Raw genomic sequence first — 20,595 nt, 5'->3', positions numbered from 1 at the left:
AGATGTGCCAGTTTTTTTTACTTATTTCTTCAGTTTATTGCTGTCGGTTATTGAACTCATTCCAAGTTGTTACTTTACATTGACAATGTCTATGGAGAAGCAGTGTTGTCAACCTAGATCAGAAACGCAACCCAAGAACAAAAATATAATTTATTGAAGCATACGTTGGTTATGGTGGTTGAAATATGGTGGTTAATAATCTTTCCAGCCCTCTGAGAAGTGCACTCTGTTAAATCCAAGGTAAATGCCGTGACTGAAGCTGTGATGCGGGAAATTGCTGGGCGTGTCGGAGTGCCCCTGCAGGAGTTCATGGTGAGAAATGATGTGCCATGCGGTACAACTATTGGGCCAATCCTGTCCAGTAAGTTGGGCCTGCGAGTTCTGGACTTGGGCTGTCCTCAGCTGGCGATGCATTCCATAAGAGAGATGTGCTGCACCTCTGGGGTCATGCAGATCAGTGTTTCCCAACTCCAGTCCTCAAGGCACACCAACAGGTCATGTTTTCAGGCTTTCCATTATTTTGCACAGGTGATTTGATCAGTTTCACTGCCTGAGGCTGGGTTCACACTACTACACTACTTTCATCCTACTTTGCTCTGCTACATTGGTCCTACATTTATCCTACATTGGTCCTACATCCATCCTACTTTCATGAACAGGATACTACTTTGGTCCGACTTCAATGATATTCAATGGGCCTGAAGTAGGATCAATGTAGGACCAAAGTCGGACCGACTTGTGTAGGACGCTACAAGATGCTCTCATAGGGAAACATTGAACACAGAGCAAAGTAGGATGAAAGTAGTGTAGTAGTGTGAACCCAGCCTTAGTAATTACCACAGCCGTTTCATCTGAGGGAATCCTGAAAACATGACCTGTTGGTGTGCCTTGAGGACTCGAGTTGGGAAACACTGATGCAGATCACCACTCTATTCCAGGCATTCTTTGATCAATACCCAGCTGTTAACAACAGTCTGCTGGTGGATTAAATGCTCACCATCCATCCTTTTGTCAGAGCACTTACTCCCTTCTTGCCTGTTTTAATCGTGTGGTGTTTGTGCACAAAGAGCTGCCCCTGCCTGTGAAATAAATAAGTTTTGTGTAAAAAAAAAAAAAAAAAAATCCAAGGTAAATTACTATGGCAGGGGCTACAGCTTTATTTTGATTTCTATGCCGAGATCAGGTCATGTATTTTTTCACACTTCCGGGAGCCTCGACAGTGAATATTGACATTGCGTCTGGGGCTGCCTCCTCCCCCTGTCGCCGGGCCAGTAGGAGAGATGAGCGGACCCTTGTGCATGCGCAGTGGGGTTCCCGGCATGAAGCAGACAGTCTACACTGCCGAATACCCTTACTGGAAATGGCGGAAGCAGCTGATGGAAACAGCAGCTGTGGTGCTGACATCGCTGCATATGGTGTGTGGATATGGTGTTTTTTTTTTTTTTTTTGGTGGACCTGAGCTGGCTTGCCAGTAATAACTGGTGCCCATGCCCCATTACGTCAGTCAGCAGTTACCTAAAGACGTGTAAAGAGGGAGCTGGAGCCGATCATAGACTCGATGGTGGCCCCCTAGCTGAAGGTATAAGGGCACTCTGGAAGATGTTTTTATACTGTAAGATCGGCTCGCCCCATCTACACGTGGGTACAGTGACACCTGCAAATATTGTTGTTTTCACTGACTCTTATTACGGAAGTTAAAGGAGTTGTAAATGAAAAACATTTTTGTTCACCTTAATGCAATCTCACAAGGGGAGGAGACCGATGTGTGTTCCTCTGTACTAGGAACACAGCATTGGTCTCCTCACCTCTGACAAGAGGTGGATCTGTGTGTTTACACACACAGATTCACACTCCTGCCGTGATCACCGGCAATCACGGATGCCCGGCGGCAATCGTGCCCGCCCTAGATCGCCAGGAATAAAGGACGGCATATGACGTCCACCCGGATCGAGGGAGGGTTCCTGCCGGCGTCATTTTGCAATGCGCCGGTAAGGAAGGGGTTAATAAGAGGTTTGGGATTCTAAATTAAAGTCAGCCTTGGCCTCTACCTGTCTAAAGGCCCGTACATGCAGTCGGACTTTTTGCCAACAAACTTCAAAATGAGCAAGTTTTCAAAAAAATCTGACCGTGTGTACGCTCCATCGGACAAACTTTTTCGGTTTTCATCGGACAAAAGTTTGCTCTGCAAACAGACAAACTTTTCGGCAACAAAAGTCCGATGGCTTGCTGTACACACGGTCGGACTAGGCACCATCGGACTTTTGTTGCCGAAAAGTTTGTCTGTTTGCAGAGCACACAAATACGTACAAATACGCATGCCCAGAACCAATGTTAAAATCAACCAAAAATAGCAGGAGTTAACCAAAGGGTGGCGGTAAAGTGCAGAAAAAACATGTGATGTTGGGAAAGTTTGCAGAAAAGTCAGAGCGTGTGCATGCTATAGGTGTGCAAGGCCAACTCCCTTCGGACAAAAATCCAAAAAGTTTGTTGGAAGTCCGATCGTGTGTATGAGGCTTAACTTGAAGTCTTAAAATGTTTGGCTTACACAGTTGAAGTCTAATGTAGAGGCAGGCATGCCTAGGGATAAAATTGTTGGACTCTTTGGGCCAGATCCACAAACGAGATACGACGGCGTCATATCTATGCGCCTGATTCTTAGAATCAGTTACGCATAGATATCTATTAGATCCAACAGGCGTAAGACTCTTACACCGTCGGATCTTAACTGCATATTTACGCTGGCCGCTAGGTGCGTGTACGCCGATTTACGCGTTGAATATGTAAATCAGCTAGATACGCGAATTTACGACAAAAGCCCGGCCAATGCAGTACATTTACGCCGTTTACATTAGGCTTTTCCCGTGTGTGTAGCAGGGGCTGTGTGTTGTCACTGCAGGGGCCTGTGGTGTTCACTACAGGGCCTTTACTGTGTGCTAGGAGTGTCACTGTCTCTTAGATCCTGCTGTAAAAAGGTTAGAGTCCATGAAAGGAATATTGTAGCGTCTGTGTGTTCTGTCAGACAATTTTGGAAAAGTTCCAAGTCCGCTTCCGATCATGCAGAGGGATTTTTGCAGCTGGCACACAGGTAAGCTTGGATGCGCTTTAAAGTAGGGGTGCAACGCATCACAGTTGATCCGTGATCCGAACGGGTCACCCCCTTCGGATCGGATCACACTGTGATCCGCGGATTGCCACGGCTCCGGAGCTAGGCCGAAGCCGCGGCCTTTCCTAATGTTATGGCCGCGACTTCGGCCTACCTCCGGAGCCGCGACCATAACGCTAGGAAAGGCCGCGGCTTCGGCCTAGCTCCGGAGCCGCCGCCGTAACATTAGGAAAGACCGCGGCTTCGGCCTAGCTCCGGAGCCGCGGCCATCTTGGTACACCCGGCGGCGGCCCTCCTCTGTTTACACCCACAGAGGAGGAGCCCGCACTCGTGGGACACGCCGCTCGTCTGTCGGTACTAGCTGGGGGTGGTCACTGAGAAGGGGGTCACTGTCCTGAGCAGGGGGGGTCACTGTCCTGAGAAGGGGGGGTCACTGTCCTGAGAAGGGGGGGGTCACTGTCCTGAGCAGGGGGGGGTCACTGTCCTGAGCAGGGGGGGGTCACTGTCCTGAGCAGGGGGGGGTCACTGTCCTGAGCAGGGGGGGGTCACTGTCTTGAGCAGGGGGGGTCACTGTCTTGAGCAGGGGGGGGTCACTGTCCTGAGCGGGGGGGGGGTCACTGTCCTGAGCGGGGGGGGGGTCACTGTCCTGAGAGGAGGGGGGGTCTCTGCACTGAGGGGGTACTATAGTTGGTGGGGGGGGGGGAGGAGGAGATGTGAATATTACAGTGGGGGAGATTTTTTTTTTTTTGCCTATCCGAAAAATGATCCGATCCGTGACTCCTGATCCGAGGAACGATCCGAACCGTGAGTTTTTTTGATCCGTTGCACCCCTACTTTAAAGTGTAGATACGTTGCTTATCGAGGTAATCACCATCACAAACAGCTTGGGTCTCACCATGCGAGAATCATACAGACACGCAGGTCTGTGTAATAGCCGGGGGGAACTTCGCCGACTAGTTTCGCAAGATTATTGCATAGCTTCGCCGAGACGAAGCTATGCAATAATCTTGCGAAACTAGTCGGCGAAAGTTCCCCCCGGCTGTTACACAGACCTGCACGTGTCTGTATGATTCTCACATGGTGAGACCCAAGCTGTTTGAGAATCTATGAAGACCTCCGAGCAATAACAGAAGGCAGCAGTGACCGACACAAAATATCGTCTGACTCCTGTTCCAAACGTATGGACACACGATCTCGGGAACAGCAGCAACACTAGCCATGATGCTAATCACAGTGATGGTGATTACCTCGATAAGCAACGTATCTACACTTTAAAGCGCATCCAAGCTTACTTGTGCGCCAGCTGCAAAAATCCCTCTGCATGATCGGAAGCAGACTTGGAACTTTTCCAAATTGTCTGACAGGACACACAGACGCTACAATATTCCTTTCGTGGACTCTAACCTTTTTACAGCAGGATCTAAGATCACAACAACTCAAGACTGGTAAAGTACCCACTGCGAACCAGTGCCTTTTCTCCTATACTATGTGAGAGTGTTCAGTCTGGATTATATTATGCTTAAAGCGGGGGTTCACCCTAAAAAAAAAATATTTTTTTTCCTAGCATGCCATCAAGCATACTAGCGCGAGCTACAGTATGCCTTTTTTTTTTTTTTTTTTTTTTTTTTTGGCGCCGTACTCACAGTTTAATCACGTAGTGAAGTTTCAGACTCCCCACGGGGAATGGGCGTTCCTATGCAGAGGGAAGATGATTGACGGCCGGCTATGGCGCGTCACGCTTCCCGGAAATATCCTAAATAGGACTTGGCTCTTCACTGCGCCTCGTCTGTGCGAGACCTACTCCGGCTATTTTCGGGAAACGTGACGCGCCATAGCGTCATTTCGATCCTAATGAATGACCCAAAAAAAAAAATGTAGTGCACATGTCTAGAATATAATGAAACATTTCCCCATAGGCTACATCCAATATCCAGTGCATTTTATCCACATCAGCTTCTCATGTTGGGAAATATGGAGATGAGCTTCCCCTTTCACTGTCCAGTCACAGGTTGGCTCAGAGAAAGTGGGCTGAATGATGCTGGCCATCAGACTGAGGGGGGCAGATCCACAGAGATCTGCACCCGCGCAGCGTATCAGAGATACGCTACGCCGCCGTACCTTACCTGGCTTTAGTTCGAATCCTTAAAAGATTTCCCTCGTAAGTTACGGCGGCGTAGTCTATGTCTGGCGGCGGAATTCAAATCGGGGCAAATTAGGAGGCGTGTTTCATTTAAATGAAGCGCGTCCCTGCGCCGAATGAACTGCGCATGCGCCGTCCCGAAATTTCCCGCCGTGCATTGCGCTAAATGACGTCGCAAGGACGTCATTTTTTTTTTTACATAGACGTGAATTACGTCCATCCTGATTCACGGACGACTTACGCATAAAAAAAAAAAAATTTTGACGCGGGAACGACGGCCATACTTAACATGGCAAGTCTAACTATACGCCGCAAAACACCAGCTTTAACTATACGCCGGTAAAAGCCGACTAGAGACGACGTAAGAGAATGCGACGGCCGCGCGTACGTTCGTGGATCGTCGGAAGTAGCTAATTTGCATACTTGACGCGGAAAACGACGAGAACTCCACCCAGCGGGCGCCGAAGTATTGCATCTAAGATCCGAAGGCGTACGAAGCCGCACGCCTGTCGGATCAAACCCAGATGCCGTCGTATCTTGGTTTAAGGATTCAAACCAAAGATACAACGAGGGAAATTTGGAAGTACGCCGGCGTATCAGTAGATACGCCGGCGTACTCGCTCTGTGGATCTGCCCCAAAGTATTGCTGGAAAAATCTCTGGATTTGGGCTGAATATTGCAGTAAAAGTTGTTTTAATTTAAATATTATGGGCTAGATTCACGTACGGCGGCGTATCTTTCTGCCGGCGTAGCGCATCCCATTTGCACTACGCCGACGTAAGATAGTGAGGCAAGTGCTGTATTCACAAAGCACTTGCCTCCTAAGTTCCGTCGGCGTAGCGTAAATGGGCCGGCGTAAGCGCGCCTAATTCAAATGAGGAACAGGGGGGCGTGTTTTATGTTGATTAATCGTGACCCGACGTGATTGACGTTTTTAACAAACAGGGCATGCGCCGTCCGTGGACATATCCCAGTGTGTATTGCTCCAAAGTACCTCGCAAGGACTTATTGGTTTCGACGTGAACGTAAATTACGTCCAGCCCCATTCACGGACGAGTTACGCAAACGACGTAACATTTTCAAAATTCGACGTGGGAACGACGTCCATACTTAACATAGGATACGCCTCATATAGCAGGGGTAACTTTACGCCGGAAAAAGCCTAACGTAAACGACGTAAAAAAATGCGCCGGGCGGACGTACGTTTCTGAATCGGTGTATCTACCTAATTTGCATATTCCTCACTTAAATCAACGGAAGCGCCACCTAGCGGCCAGCATAAATATGCAACTAAGATACGACGGCATAAGAGACTTACACCAGTCAGATCTTAGCAAAATTCCGGCATATCTTGTTTTCTGAATACAGAAAAAAGATACGCCGGAGCATCCTAGAAGTTACGCGGCGTATCTATAGATACGCCAGCGTAACTTCTTTCTGAATCTACCCCTTTATCTTTAATAAATTGATCTTTTAATTACTGTTATCTTTTATCATTTTTACCTATTTTTGGCAGGGATTGTGATATTTACTAACCACTTTGTCATATCCAGCTTGTACTACAGTGTAGTATAGAGCAGGGGTCTCCAAACTTTTTAGCCAGAGGGCCACATTGTAGATTTTACAAATATTTGCGCGCCGAGAAAATGTGTTATTTAACCACTTCCTTACCACGCAAATTCTTACACTCCTCTCCTACATGTAAAAAAAAATAAAAGAACAAAACGGTAAAGTTAGCCCAATTTTTTTGTATAATGTGACAGATGTTACGCCGAGTAAATAGATACCTCACATGTCACACTTTAAAATTGTGCACACTCGTGGTATGGCGCCAAACTTTGCTACTTAAAAATGTCCATAGGCGGCGCCAGGGCCCGTCTTTAATATGGTTTGGGCCCTGGGCAAACATTTTTTTTGGGCCACCCTCCAGCTTATTTTGGGCCTGGCTGGTTCACATGTATGTGTTTTGGCGGCCCTCATTTGTGCAGGCACAGCAGCCCATTGATTTGAATGGGCTGCCATGCCTTCGTATATATAAAAAAAAAAAGAAATAAAGAAATATATAAAAAAAGTTTTTTTTTATAAAAAAAGGGGGGTTGTCATCCGGGGCCCTGGGGAACTACGGGCCCCTGGGGACCTCCAGACCTCTAAAAAAAAAAAATTGGCCCTTTAATAAAAAATAAAATAAAAATATATTAAAAAAATATATTTTTTTTATTTAAAAATAAATAAAAAAAGGGGGGGGGATTACCATCTGGGGCCTCCGGGCCCCTGGGGACCCCTAAAAAATAAAATTGGCCCTTTAATAAAAAAAAAAAAATATATATATTAAAAAAATATATATTTTTTATTTAAAAATAAATAAAAAAAGGGGGGGGGTTACCATCTGGGGCCTCCGGGCCCCTGGGGACCCCTAAAAAAATAAAATTGGCCCTTTAATAAAAAATAAAAATATATTAAAAAAATATATATTTTTTTTATTTAAAAATAAATAAAAAAAAGGGGTGGTTGCCATCTGGGGCCCTGGGGACCTCCGGACCCCTAAAAAAAATTAATATTTTTTTTTTTTTTTTTTTTCAAAGGGGGTTGCTTTGGGCCCCCAACAGTGACAGGGCCCTGGGCAGCTGCCCCTGTTTGTCCTATGGTAAAGATGGCCCTGGGCGGCGCTAAGATAAGAAAGATCAAGTGGCTAAACAGCCGCTATGATTGTTTTTATGGTGTAGGGCAGGGGGTCTCCAAACTTTCCAAAGGATGGGCCGGTTTACTGTCCTTCAGGCTTTTAGGGGGGCCGGAGTGTGGCAAGTGGGAGTAGAAAATGTCATGTGGGAGGGATAGTGCCTCGATGTTGGTGTCAGTGGGAGGATTAGCGCCCCATTATTGGTGTCAGTGGGAGGAATAGCGTCCCATTATTGGTGTCAGTGGGAGGAATGGTGTCAGTTGGAGAAATAATGTCCCATCATTGCTGTCAGTGGAAGGAATAGCGCCTCATCATTGGTGTCAGTGGAAGGAATAGTGCCTCATCATTGGTGTCAGTGGAAGGAATAGTGCCTCATCATTGGTGTCAGTGGAAGGAATAGCGCCTCATCATTGGTGTCAGTGGGAGGAATAGTGCCTCATCATTGGTGTCAGTGGGAGGAATAGCGTCCCATTATTGGTGTCAGTGGGAGGAATAGCGCCCCATTATTGGTGTCAGTGGGAGGAATAGCGTCCCATTATTGGTGTCAGTGGGAGGAATGGTGTCAGTTGGAGAAATAATGTCCCATCATTGCTGTCAGTGGAAGGAATAGTGTCCCATCATTGCTGTCAGTGGAAGGAATAGCGCCTCATCATTGGTGTCAGTGGAAGGAATAGTGCCTCATCATTGGTGTCAGTGGAAGGAATAGCGCCTCATCATTGGTGTCAGTGGAAGGAATAGTGCCTCATCATTGGTGTCAGTGGGAGGAATAGCGTCCCATTATTGGTGTCAGTGGGAGGAATAGCGCCCCATTATTGGTGTCAGTGGGAGGAATAGCGTCCCATTATTGGTGTCAGTGGGAGGAATAGCGTCCCATTATTGGTGTCAGTGGGAGGAATAGCGTCCCATTATTGGTGTAAGTGGGAGGAATAACGTCCCATTATTGGTGTCAGTGGGAGGAATAGCGTCCCATTATTGGTGTCAGTGGGAGGAATAGCGTCCCATTATTGGTGTCAGTGGGAGGAATAGCGTCCCATTATTGGTGTCAGTGGGAGGAATAGCGTCCCATTATTGGTGTCAGTGGGAGGAATAGCGCCCCATTATTGGTGTCAGTGGGAGGAATAGCGTCCCATTATTGGTGTCAGTGGGAGGAATAGCGTCCCATTATTGGTGTCAGTGGGAGGAATAACGTCCCATTATTGGTGTCAGTGGGAGGAATAGCGTCCCATTATTGGTGTCAGTGGGAGGAATAGCGTCCCATTATTGGTGTCAGTGGGAGGAATAGCGTCCCATTATTGGTGTCAGTGGGAGGAATAGCGTCCCATTATTGGTGTCAGTGGGAGGAATAGCGTCCCATTATTGGTGTCAGTGGGAGGAATGGTGCCCCAATGTTGGTGTCAGTGGGAGGAATGGTGCCCCAATGTTGGTGTCAGTTGGAGAAATAATGTTGCGTCATTGGTGTCAGTGGAAGGAATAGCGTCCCATTATTGGTGTCAGTGGGAGGAATAGCGTCCCATTATTGGTGTCAGTGGGAGGAATAGCGTCCCATTATTGGTGTCAGTGGGAGGAATAGCGTCCCATTATTGGTGTCAGTGGGAGGAATGGTGCCCCAATGTTGGTGTCAGTTGGAGAAATAATGTTGCGTCATTGGTGTCAGTGGGAGGAATAGCGTCCCATTATTGGTGTCAGTGGGAGGAATGGTGCCCCAATGTTGGTGTCAGTTGGAGAAATAATGTTGCGTCATTGGTGTCAGTGGAAGGAATAGCGTCCCATTATTGGTGTCAGTGGGAGGAATGGTGCCCCCAATGTTGGTGTCAGTTGGAGAAATAATGTCCCATCGTTGGTGTCAGTGGAAGGAATAATGTCCCATCATTGGTGTCAGTGGTAGAAATTATGCCCCGCTGCTCGTGGTAGTGGAGGGTATAATGCATTTTGTTTAGAGAGAAGACTAGTGCCCAAGGACCAGATAAAAACAAGCAAAGGGCCACATCCGTCCCCCGGGCCGCAGTTTGGAGACCACTAGTATAGAGTATGAACAATTGCAGTGGATAGATTTTTTTATTTTTTTTAAAGATCAATAAAAACGTATAAAACTGATAAAAAAAAAATAATTACAAAAAGTTTAGTCTAGCAAAATAAAAATAAATGAGTTAATTTAAATAAGTGCACCATGGCGGCGTCTGTAATTGTACAGAGTTTATAAATTACCCGTGAGAGCCGCAGTTCTGTGATAAAGTCGCCCAGTTCTTCTCATTACCGGTCATGTCTTATGTATGAATAGGAGTCTGTCCATGATCAGATAGGAGGTCTGGGTTACACCCGGGCAGGTAACACTGCCGCTGACCACCAGCAGCGAGGGACGGAGTCTACACCTTGTGATGGAAGGTCTGTAGAGCCTCCATGTTCCTGGAAGGTTCCTATAGCCGCTAGGCCTTGCGATCGTCTTTCCTCCTCTTATGTATAATTCATGGGAACAGCAGTGCTGGCGGAGGGGACCTTCGTTTCAGTTTCACGTCTGATGTTTGTACAAGTCTTACCTGCTCAGGAGTGGAACTTTTATTATTTTGCTTTCAGGTGACGTCATAGTTGACATTAGCTACACAGGCACCCACTACTAGACTTTCACCCATTGATCTACATGTAATAACAGCTAGGGCTCTCGCATATCATTGCCAGCTTCTGTTCTGTAAATGCCGAGTTCGACTATTCCACTTCACTTTCTGAAAGCGAATGCTAAGTGGGAAGATCAGCCCGTAGCCCATTGATCTGTCCTAGAGCCAGGGCTGTCTTTATGAGAGGGCACACCTGGGCACTGCCCAGGGGCCCCAGCTGAATGGGGGGCCCCTGCACTTTCCTCAAAACAGCTGGTCCTTGAGCCCACGCTGCCCCGTAATTGGGGGGCCCCATGATGGCACTGAGAGTGATAGATACACAGGGGAAGCAGTCTGCCTCCTACCTACTTGATGTCTGTTTACCTGCACTGTCATCCCTGTAGGGGCCCCAGAGCATTACTTTGCCCAGGGGCCCATGATGCTATTAAGATGGCCCTGCCCTGCCTAGAGCTGGCATAAAAATCATTACCCCCCCAAAAAACCTCCAGCATCTGTTTAGACCAGGGGTCTCCAAACTGCGGCCCGAAGGCCAGATGTGGCCCTTTGCTAGCCTTTATCCGGCCCTTGGGGCTTTATTCTTCCCACTGACACCAACAAGGGGGCAAAATTTATTTTACTGATACCAATGATGGGATACAAATACTCCTACTAATAGGGTCACTACTCCTTATCCTACTGAATGCAAACTCTGAGGCCATATTTATTCTCACCAATGCTGGGCCCAGGACATTTTCTAAACCCAGCTGGCCCCAATCCGGCCCTCCTAAAGTCTGAAGGACAATAAACTGGCCCTTTGTTTGAAAAGTTGGGAGACCCCTGGTTTAGACCATGTAGCAATGATGTATCTTGGCCTAGGCCAACAAGGCCCAGGCCTAGGGCAGCACTTTGCAGGGGGGCAGCACGAAAAGAGTCCCTGCCGGCTTGCACTACTTGCAGAGCGCAGAGCGAGTCTTATGAGGTGGACTGGGCTACAAGACACATTGGTCTGGTGCCCCAATAGAGTAAGGGATGGTTATAGCCCCTGTTATTTTATTTTTTTTGCCATCCGTTAATTTCCCTCCAAACAGGAAGTAAGAGGAAATCTCTGCAGATGAAGGGAATCCCCCCCCCCGGCAAGGTCCTCAGAACTAGTGTCCCCATTGGAAAATTTCAGGGCAGGTCTTAACCACTTCTCTACTTTGGGTGTTTTTCAGATTTGGTGTTTACAAGACTAAAACAGTTTTTTTTTGCTAGAAAATTACTTAAAACCCACAAACATTATATATTTATTTTTTTCTAATACCCTAGAGAATAAAATGGCGATCATTGCAATACTTTTTGTCACACCATATTTGCGCAGCGGTCCTACAAGCGCACTTTTTTTGGAAAAAAATCACTTTTTTGAATTAAAAAATAAGACAGCAATAAATTTGGCCCAATTTTTTTATATATTGTGAAAGATAATGTTACGCCGAGTAAAATGGTACCCAACATGTCACGCTTACAAATTGCGCCCGCTCGTGGCATGGCGTCAAACTTTTACCCTTAAAAATCTCGATAGGCGACGTTTAAAAAATTCTATAGGTTGCATTTTTTGAGTTACAGAGTAGGTCTAGGGCTATAATTATTGCTCTCGCTCTAACGATCGCGGCGATACCTCACTTGTGTCGTTTGAACACCGTTTTCATATGCGGGCGCTACTCACGTATGCGTTCGCTTCTGCGCACGAGCTCGTCGGGACGGGGCGCTTTAAAAAATTTTTTTTTTTTCTTATTTATTTTTATTTATTTTATTATTTTTTACACTGGAAAAAAAAAAAAATGATCACTTTTATTCCTATTACAAGGAATGTAAACATCCCTTGTAATAGAAGAAAGCGTGACAGGTCCTCTTAAATATGAGATCTGGGGTCAAAAAGACCTCACATCTTATATTTAGACTTAAATGCAAAAAAAAAAAAAAAAAAATTGGAAAATGTCATTTTTTCAAATGACAAAAAAAAAAAATGTTTCTTTAAGAGGCTGGGCGGGACTGACGTTTTGACGTCACTTCCGCCCAGCGGAGCTATGGGGACAGGCGAAGGAGATTTTTCCTTCAGTCTCGTCCCCGCTCAGATGCCGAATGGTCCAGATCCCCTCCCTTGGTCTGGAAGCCCCTCCCTTGGACTACAGGAGAGTCAGGACGCCCACTAACACACAGCTCATTTCTCTATCTGCAACGTAGAGAGCGTCCTGACTCTCCTGTAGTCCAAGGGAGGGGCGAGCACAACACTCCACACCAGGGAGAAAGCCTTGCATTACTGTGTGGAGTTACAGACAGAAGAACAGGAAGTGAGGATTTCTCAGAAGAAATTTTATGATTTCTTGGCCATCTTTCGGAGAATATGAATGATAACACAAAAACTTTTCTGTCACTCATGGTTAGTGTTTGGCTGAAGACATTTATTATCAATCAACTGTATTTACTCTTTTTATATCATAATGGCAACAGAAACGATTCAAATGACCCTGATCAAAAGTTTACATACCCCAGTTCCTAATACCATGTATTGCCCCTTTATCATCAATGACAGCTTGAAGACTTTTGTGGTATTTGTAGATTTGAGGCTCTTTATCTTCTCAGATGGTAAAGCTGCCCATTCCTCTTGGTAAAAAATCCTCCAGTTCCTGTAATTTCTTGGGCTGTCTTCCATGAACGCCACGTTTGAGATCTCCCCAGAGTGGCTCAATGATATTGAGGTCAGGAGACTGAGATGGCCACTCCAGAACCTTCACTTTATTCTGCTGTAGCCAATGACAGGAGGACTTGGCCTTGTGTTTTGGGTCATTGTCATGTTGGGAATGTCCAAGTACGTCCCATGCGCAGCTCCCTGGCTGATGAATGAAAATGTTCCTCCGGTATTTTTTGATAACATTCTGCATTCATCTTGCCAACAATTTTGACCAAATTTCCTGTGCCTTTGTAGCTCACACATCCCCCAAACATCAGCGACCCACCTCCGTGTTTCACAGTAGGGATGGTGGACCTTTCCTCTCCAAATGTAGGGCTAGATTCAGCAAAGAATTACGCCGGCGTATCCATAGATACGCTGCGTAAATTCAAAGCTGCGCTGGCGTATCTACTTTCTGTATTCAGAAAGCTAGATACGCCGACATTAGCCTAAGATCCGACTGGCGTAATTCTATTACGCCGTCGTATCTTAGAGTGCATTCTCACGCTGGCCGCTAGGTGGCGCTTCTGTTGTTTTCGGCGTAGAATATGCAAATTACCTAGTTACGTCGATTCACAAACGTACGTGCGCCCAGCGTTCGTTTTTTACGTCGTTTGCGTAAGGCTTTTTCGTGGTAACGTTGTGCCTGCTTCTATGTGGCGCACTCAATGTTAAGTATGGACGTCGTTCCCGCTTAGATTTTTAATTTTTTTACGTCGTTTGCGTAAGTCGTTCGCGAATAGGGCTGGACGTAATTTACTTTCAAGACCAACAAAACCAATGACGTCCTTGCGACGTCATTTGGAGCAATGCACACTGGGATATGTACACGGACGGCGCATGTGCCATTCGTACAAAACGTCAATCACGTCAGGTCAACATTAACATAAAACACGCCCCCCCCCTTACACATTTGAATTTTGCGCGCTTACGCCGGCCCCATTTACGCTACGCCGCTGCAACTTACGGAGCAAGTGCTTTGTGAATACTGCACTTGCTCCTGTAAGTTGCGGCGGCGTAGCGTAAATACGATACGCTGCGCCGCCGTAAGATCAGGCGCAGATACCTGAATCTAGCCCGCAGTGTTTATGTTTGTGGCCAAAAAGCTACATTTTGGTCTCATCACTCCAAATGTCTTTGTACCAGAAGGTCTGACATTTGTGTACTAATGACTTTCTCCTGGAGACTCGACCATGCAGCCCTTCTTTCTTCAAATGCCTCCTTATTGTGCATCTTGAAACAGCCACACCACGTTTTTAGAGAGTCCTGTATTTCACCTGAAGATATTTGTGGGTTTTTCTTTGCAGTTGTGACTGAAATTTTAATTGGTCTACCTGACCGTGGTTTGGATTCAACAGAAGAATCCCTCATTTTCCACTTCTTGATTAGAGGGTGCTAATGAATACACAGAAAATAATATATTATATTAACATTTAACAACTAAAATATAATGTTAAAAACCATAGTTTTCGTTGATATCAACAGATATAATTCACATATATTCAGTTTATAATGCATCAACCTTGACATGTTTCACCAAGTGATTTTAGCTTCTTCAGGAGTTTCAAGCATCCATTAAAGCTGTGCAAAATACTGTCTGTACAATCAGAAATCTAGTTAGTAATTATTAAAATCAGTATCAACTGGAACCCAAATATTGGAGATCGGGAAAGCCAACTAGATAGTCACAGGAAAGATAAAGAGTCCTGGAGAGAGACCATTCATTAAAATTGTATTAGTTCTGGGCGACTCCCAGTTCTATTTGACGGGTAGTTTATCCAGATGGAGTATAGTTGAAACTCCTGAAGAAGCTAGAATCAACTGGATGCATCTATTATAGACTGAATATATGTGAATTATGTCTGTTGATATCAACGAAAACTATGGTTTTTAACAATATATTATAATTGTTATCAAATAAAAATGTGTTCAATTTTGATATAATATATTATTTTCTGTGTATTCATTGGCACCCTTAAAGTCCCCTGCTTGCTCTTTATAAGTAAATACAACTGTGCAATACAAAAAGGGATGGACTAGTGGACATAAAGAGAAAAAGGTTAGTCCAACTTCTAGCATTTATTATTATTATTATTATTATTATTATTATTATTATTATTATTATAATTATTATAATAATAAAATAAAAAAATACTAGAAGTTGGACATAAAGAGAAAAAAGTTAGTCCAACTTCTAGTATTTATTATTATTATTATTATTATTATTATTATTATTATTATTATTATTATTATTATTATAATACTAATACTAATAATAATAATAATAATAATAATAATAAATACTAGAAGTTGGACTAACTTTTTTCTCTTTATGTCCAACTTCTAGTATTTTTTTATTTTTTTATTATTATAATAAATATAATAATAATAATAATAATAATAATAATAATAATAATAATAATAATAATAATAAATACTAGAAGTTGGACTAATTTTTTTCTCTTTATGTCCAACTTCTAGTATTTTTTTATTTTATTATTATTATAATAATTATAATAATAATACTAATAATAATAATAATAATAATAATAATTATTATAATAATAATAATAAAATAAAAAAATACTAGAAGTTGGACATAAAGAGAAAAAAGTTAGTCCAACTTCTAGTATTTATTATAATTATTATTATTATTATTATTATTATTATTATTATTATTATTATTATTATATTTATTATAATAATAATAAAATAAAAAAATACTAGAAGTTGGACATAAAGACAAAAAAGTTAGTCCAACTTCTAGTATTTATTATAATTATTATTATTATTATTATATTTATTATAATAATAAAAAAATAAAAAAAACACTAGAAGTTGGACATAAAGAGAAAAAAGTTAGTCCAACTTCTAGTATTTATTATTATTATTATTATTATTATTATTATTATTATTATTATTATTATTATTATTATTAGTATTATTATTATTATAATTATTATAATAATAATAATAATAATAAAATAAAAAAATACTAGAAGTTGGACATAAAGAGAAAAAAGTTAGTCCAACTTCTAGTATTTATTATAATTATTATTATTATTATTATTATTATTATTATTATTATTATTATATTTATTATAATAATAAAAAAATAAAAAAATACTAGAAGTTGGACATAAAGAGAAAAAAGTTAGTCCAACTTCTAGTATTTATTATTATTATTATTATTAGTAGTAGTATTATTATTATAATTATTATAATAATAATAATAAAATAAAAAAATACTAGAAGTTGGACATAAAGAGAAAAAAGTTAGTCCAACTTCTAGTATTTATTATTATTATTATTATTATTATTATTATTATAATTATTATAATAATAATAATAAAATAAAAAAATACTAGAAGTTGGACATAAAGAGAAAAAAGTTAGTCCAACTTCTAGTATTTATTATAATTATTATTATAATAATAATAATAATAATAATAATAATAATAATAATAATAAAAAAATAAAAAAATACTAGAAGTTGGACTAACCTTTTTCTCTTTATGTACACTAGTCCCCTTTTTTTCGGTAAATTATTATTATTATTAATATTATTATTATACAGGATTTATATAGCGCCAACAGTTTACGCAGCGCAGCGCGGTAAATAAATGAAAACAATTAATAATAATAATTATAATAATAATTAAAAAAAATATACTAGAAGTTGGACTAACCTTTCATCCATCCAATAGGTTTAAAAATAAATAACTTGGGGATCTAGGAGTATTATTGGAATTACTTAAGACTTTGCTCAAATGTAATATAAATCCTGTATAATAATATTATTAATAAATATGCATTGAGTGGCCAATTTGTGAGAAAATTTATATTATTTTTCTCTCTTTTTTTCTTGTTTTTTTTGTTTGTTAAAGTGGAGTTCCATCCGTTTTTTTTTATTTATTTTTTTACCGAAAATCTGAAAAAAAAATTAAAAAATTAAAATAAAAAATAAATGTAAAAAAAAAGTTATTTTTTTTTGTTTTTTTTAATACTCACCGAAAGGGCTGTTGCTATGCAGAAGTAGCTCTTCTGCCTCTTCCCCCACCGCGGTCCTCTTCTTCTTCGTCCTCTGTCGCGGTGTCTTCTCGGAACTGTGTGTATCCCAGGAGGCAGCCGCCCATTCACAAAGCGCCGTGCAAGTCGCGCATGCGCAGTAGGAAACGGGCTGATGGGCCCCCTGATGGAAACGGGATGATGGGCCGCCTGACGGCGATCGCTCGGTCCTGGTGCCTCCATCCTGACTAAGGGAAACAGGCAGTGAAGCCTTACGGACCGAGCGAGCGATCGCCATCAGGGGGCCCATCATCGCGGGCGCCTAGGACAGGTAAGTGTCCTTATTAAAAGTCAGCAGCTACACTATTAGCAGCTGCTGACTTTAACCACTTAAGGACCCATTCACGCCGATATACGTCGGCAGAATGGCACGGCTGGGCACATCCACGTACATGGACGTGGCTCTTTAAGCCCAGCCGTGGGGTCGCGCGTGCACGCGACCCGGTCCGAAGCTCCGTGACCGTGGCCGCGGGACTCGCGGACCTGATCGCCGCTGGAGTCCCGCGATCGGTCCCCGGAGCTGAAGAACGGGGAGAGCTGTATGTGAAACACAGCTTCCCCGTTCTTCACTGTGGCGCTGACATCGATCGTGTGTTCCCTTTTATAGGGATACACAATCGATGACATCACACCTACAGCCACACCCCCCTACAGTTAGAAACACAAATGAGGTCATACATAACCCCATCAGCGCCCCCTTGTGGTTAACTCCCAAACTGCAACTGTCATTTTCACAGTAAACAATGCATTTTTTGCTGTGAAAATGACAATGGTCCCAAAAATGTGTCAAAATTGTCCGAAGTGTCCGCCATAATGTCGCAGTCATGAAAAAAAATCGCTGATCGCCGCCATTAGTAGTAAAAAAAAAATAATAACACGAACAATAGGACATCTTCTCCTCCCACTGACACCAACAATAGGACATATTTCCTCCCACTGACACCAACAATGAGACATAAATGCAATAAAACTATCCCCTTTTTTGTAAACGCTATACATTTTGCGCAAACCAATCGATAAACACTTATTGCGATTTTTTTTTACCAAAAATAGGTAGAAGAATACGTATCAGCCTAAACTGAGGAAAAAAAATAATGTTTTATATATTTTTGGGGGATATTTATTATAGAAAAAAGTAAAAAATATTGCATTTTCTTCAAAACTGTCGCTCTATTTTTGTTTATAGCGCAAAAAATAAAAACCGCAGAGGTGATCAAATACCACCAAAAGAAAGCTCTATTTGTGGGGAAAAAAGGACGCCAATTTTGTTTGGGAGCCACGTCGCACGACCGCGCAATTGTCAGTTAAAGCGACGCAGTGCCGACTCGCAAAAACTGGCCGGGTCCTTTAGCTGCCTAAAGGTCCGGGTCTTAAGTGGTTAAAAAAAAAAAAATTTGCAGGGTGGAATCCCGCTTTAAAATCGCAATAAAAATAATTATAAAAAAAAAAAAAACATTTCATGAGCACGTAGTTTACTGTACGTGACACAGAACTGGTCCGGATGGATCCATCATCACTGTGCCATACTCTTCCTCTCTTTTTCCCCCGAAGGAAGTATGACGGAACAGCGGCTGATGCCACAAAACACGCCATCTCCCCATCACTCATGTTTGCAGAGCACAAAGCACCAAACAACACAGCGAACTCCAAAAAGAAGAGGAAGAGGATGAAAAAGCTGAAAACATAACAACAAATGAAAGAGATTAGAGCTACCGGTATTTTCCCGGCGAGTACCGATGCTTTCCGTCAAGTACTTGTCCATTCAAAAATGAGTGGGCTCAAATCGCACTGCAAAGGATCGCATGTGATTTAAACAGGAATGCGGTGTGTGATTCATATCTGAATCGCATGCAGTTTCCCGCACCGCTCCTGAATGAGCCCAGGCTGAAGTCACTGGGGTGGATTCAGGTACGAATTGCGCCCTCTTACGGAGGCGCAGCGTACCGTTTTAACGCCGCGCCTCCGTAAATTACGTGCGCTACGCTTCATTCATGAAGCAGTAGCTACGTAATTTGCGCAGGCGCTCCTTAAAAATGCCCGGCGTAAGGGCGCGTAATTTAAATGATCCCGTAGGGGGCGTGGATCATTTAAATTACGCGCGTTCCCGCGCCGAACGTAGTGCGCATTCTCCGTCGGGAAACTTTCCCCGACGTGCATTGCGGGAAATGACGTCGCAAGGACGTCATTTGCTTCAACGTGAACGTAAATGGCGTCCAGCGGCATTCACGATTCACTTACGCAAACAACGTCATTTTTAAACATCGCGACGCGGAAACGACGGGTATACTTAGCATTGGCTGCCCCTGCTAATAGCAGGAGCAGCCTTACGCGGAACCCGACGAACGTAAACGACGTAAACTGCATACGTAGGGCGCGCGTACGGTTGTGAATCGGCGTTAGTATGCAATTTGCATACTCTACGCTGACAACTACGGGAACGCCACCTAGCGGCCAGTGTAAGAATGCAGCCTAAGATACGACTGGCATAAGAGCCTTATGCCAGTCATATCTTAGGCTGCAGTCGGCGTATCGAGCTTTCTGAATCAGGAGCAGTCGATACGCCGGCGCAACTAAGCAATTGCGCTGCGTTACTATGGTTACGCAGACGCAATTGCTTTCTGAATCTACCCCACTATGCCAAGCCTGGGTTCACACAGGAAACTGCATTCCTGTTTAATTCACATGGATCCTTTGCAATGCAATTGGAGCCCATTCGTTTTGTAGAGGCGCAAAGCATTTGCACAACAAGTACGAGAATCGACACCAAAACCATGATCGATATTGATGCAACCCTAAAACAGACATTGGTGTGCTCGGTGTGTTCATTTAGAAAATGAAGGGGCCGGTAAATGACATATAGTTCCTTCCCCCGTTCTCCATCCTGAAACATCTCTCGCAGCAGCCTGGGGGGGGGGCAAGCCAGCAGCACTGCAGTAGGGGGGGCGGAGGAAAGGGGGAAAGCCATCAGCACTGCAGTAGGGAGAGGGGAGGAGGGAAGCCAGCAGCACTGCAGTGGGGGGGGGGAGGAGGAAAGCCAGCAGCACTGCAGTGCGGGGGGGAGGGAAAGCCAGCAGCACTGCACTGGAGGGGGGAAGAGGATAGGAGGGAAGCCAGCAGCAATGCAGTGTTGGAGGGGAGGGAAAGCCAGCAGCACTGCAGTGTGGGAGGGGAGGGAAAGCCAGCAGCATTGCAGTGAGGGGGGGAGAGGAGAGGAGGGAAGCCAGCAGCCCCACAGTGGGGGGGGAGGAGGGAGAAAGACAGCAGCACTGCACTGGAGGGGGGAAGAGGATAGGAGGGAAGCCAGCAGCA

This window comes from Rana temporaria, chromosome 6 (assembly GCF_905171775.1).
Source record: "Rana temporaria chromosome 6, aRanTem1.1, whole genome shotgun sequence".
Taxonomy (NCBI): domain Eukaryota; kingdom Metazoa; phylum Chordata; class Amphibia; order Anura; family Ranidae; genus Rana; species Rana temporaria.
The sequence above is the reverse complement of the archived record's forward strand: the minus strand, read 5'-3'. Positions refer to the sequence as shown.